We start from the raw sequence: 3,181 nt of genomic DNA, 5'->3' as shown, positions 1-3,181 counted from the left end.
CGCGTCATAATTTAACATCATAGCTTCCATGACGGTTCTTGGCTGTCATGGAATTGCCTCAGACCCGCCCAAGCCCAAACTAGGCCGTGACGGAACAGTCCATCATGGACCAATGCCACGTAGGATTTCCAATTGACTAACTAGAATAATGTGGCTACCTACATGGACACTATTTTTGTCACAGAAACCATCATGGATTTAGGATCAATCTAAATTCGGTCCCATCCATTTCATTCAGCCGAATTTTGGTCAAATACGCTTTTAGCATAATGTGTTCCATAAATAATTGCCAATTTTGGACCAGGACAATATTTCCAAAGTACCATATGTTACACAAATCACTCAATATGCAACCATTTATAGGTATGTAGAACCTAGCAGTTTATAATATCCTCCATGAAATGATAATATGCACCATATATTGACAAAATCACTCAATATGCAACCATCCATAGGATTAGGAACCGGTACAATCCAATTTACATCGACAAAACATATAACTACAAAGGTTGTCACTCGTGTTCTTGTCGTCGACCCTCCTGATGGCAACTATATGGCGTGGCGGATTCTGACAGACAGCAACATACCTACCATATTCACAACAACATTAGACATTTGTAGATATGAATATATAGTAGGAGAAATGCCTACAAATGAGAATAACAAAGTATCTAGTATATAACAACAATAAATTGACTGACTAATACATGTGCGTAGTACACAAATAAACAGGTTTAAACCTCTGTATTCTTACTGCAGGACTGCGACAATGTAACAATGTAATTTTCTTCTTAGATTTAGATTAAACTTATTTCTAGAATACATATTCACCGGTCTGCAGGAGACAACAAGGATAGAAAAAGAAATGCCTAGGGAGAAAACTCTAAATAGAACATGATGACATATTAATACAGTAACAGAATTCATGTCTCCAAGACCTGGGGGGAAATCTAAACTGAATCAGATCTTGATAGAAGGCCACATACCACAATGCAGCAGTTTGTCTCTACTTGGTACGCTGCAGTTTGTCTCACTTGTTATCCTGCAATGTACAAGATACAGAAGAAATTCAGAGAAAATTTAGGGTTAAAGATTCAGAGAGGAAGCAGTCACCAAAGAGAAGTGTGCCGAATGAAAGTCAAATGACTAACAAACACACATCACAAAACTCAAGTACTATAGCAGCAAAACTTGAGGCCATATAAACCCACTAACAAAGTAATGCTCAACATTTCTAAACAAAGAACAATAGTATGATTTGTGTTTGCCCATACAGTAGGTTTTCGGTTTGAAAGGTCAAAGATAATGCTCAGCATTTCCTAATTGACATTTCAGATTAGATCTGGAAATTCTATACATATATTTCGAAGGTAAAAGCTGAGTTTTTGCCAAGTTCATCTTCATATACCATTACTGTATATACACAGCCAGTCAGCAATGAGGATTGGTTTTAAATTTCTCAGATTTGAGAAGTAACCCGTATTTACTAAAATGCAGTTTCAGCGTACTACTCACTCTTGAAACAAGAGCTGGAACTATCCTATTTACATGAATACCTGACCCAATCGAAAAGTAAACAGGCAAGAAGGCCCACTCACAATGTTACCTGCCTGATCCAATCAAACATTCAGTTCTGGGTGCAATATAGAGAAAAACAATATTGCAAAAAACTTGAAATGCATGGAAGCATTATATATATTGTGTATCAAAAAATTTAAAGCTACAAGTAAATGGGACACTAGAGTAAGGATTCCTTCTTATTATGAACAGGAAGAGCAAAGTGGTTGTAACTTACTCTGTCTCCACTAGATGATCACTTATTTCCATTTATCCTCCATCAACGAGAGCTCAAGGAATGTGACAACAAGGATCCAGTGCTTCTTCCATCCTAGCAGCATTACTGGGACCATGAGGAACATCGTTCCCAGCATAACAATCACAACCACAGTGTCTGTTCATATAGCATGACATGCAAATAAGTATGGCGTAATCTGCAGAATGCAGAGTGCATTATAAAGGTTAAGCTCCACTTGCTTTTAGAAGTTTACTAGTATGGTGTAATACACATATATGCAATGCAACTTCCAGATTTACCATGATATTTTGGAAATAAAAAATTATTGGGATAGTAGATCCAGTAATAACTTCCAGACACAAATTTTAAACTTGAGGACATACAAATGCAACACATATTCTCTGGTTGCCTACAATTGCATATATAGGATTGCCAATAGCTGCAGCACCTACCTTATCCCTCTCATTTCAACAAGAGAACAACTTTTCTCAAGCCTAAACAACATTGAATTGAGCTAACCGAGCCCAAACGGCACCAACACCCTAACTAACCATGGATCAAATCAGGTTCAGCTCAATGGCCAGGGTCGCAGTGCAGGTCGGCCACTACCGGCGCGCGGCAGAGGAGGTCGCCACCGAGAGCACACTCTTCACTTAACAAAAAAATGTACACTTGTCCTAGCACATGAACCGATTATCTATCAACCAAGCTTAAATGATCTAGTCTATCTCATAGCTGGTTTTCAAATAATGGTTCTTTTCTTCCAAGCAAACCAAAAAACTGATGGACTGCCCAATTGGTATAGTACATAGTGATTGGTGTTTTCTCATATAAAAAGGTACAGAGCAGTAGAGAATAACCAGGAATAGTAGAAAGTAATTGGTACGCAGAGTAAATGTTAGCAATCTGCATTTTTTCAAAATAGACATGCAACTATAAAAATACCATTTGAGATTTTATATATCATGCATCCACCGTGAACAAAACAAACAACCCTATCAAACTATGAGGAACTAGGTGTTGCAGCAAGCAATAAATTAAGTAAAAAATGGAAACAAGCACACACACACTAAGAGGATGCAAAAAGCACAACGAAGATATTTAAGGATCAGCACTGCTATACACATGACACCTACATGGCCGATGCTTGCACGATTCTGCCATGGCAGCACCAATAGCGAGCATGCTCACAAGAGCGTTGTTGGGGAGGGAACATCGTTCATAGGCCGTGTAACTACTGTCATGTGTGAGGCAACATCCTTCAAGGAAAGGAACATCGAGACAAAGAAGGGTGCATAGTTTGTAGATCTAGCTAATTATTTTGTACTGCAGAAGTAGTTTCGACTGACCTTTCTGTATTGTATCCTCTGTTCTTCACAAGGCTCT

General features: G+C 38.3%; 1 long non-coding RNA gene across 1 annotated transcript; it reads right to left on the bottom strand.

Annotated features, from left to right (window-relative positions):
- Positions 1-344: 344 nt before the first annotated feature.
- Positions 345-2,011, bottom strand: LOC119320447. Its single transcript, XR_005154992.1, has 3 exons — positions 1,796-2,011; positions 987-1,042; positions 345-587 (listed from the first exon to the last, which is right to left on the bottom strand). It is a non-coding gene; the product is annotated as an uncharacterized LOC119320447 (long non-coding RNA).
- Between the last annotated feature and the right edge of the window lie 1,170 nt (positions 2,012-3,181).

The sequence above is a fragment of the Triticum dicoccoides genome, chromosome 6B, assembly GCF_002162155.2.
Source record: "Triticum dicoccoides isolate Atlit2015 ecotype Zavitan chromosome 6B, WEW_v2.0, whole genome shotgun sequence".
Lineage (NCBI taxonomy): Eukaryota > Viridiplantae > Streptophyta > Magnoliopsida > Poales > Poaceae > Triticum > Triticum dicoccoides.
Note: the sequence above shows the minus strand (reverse complement) of the source record. Positions and strands in the feature narration are given on the sequence as shown.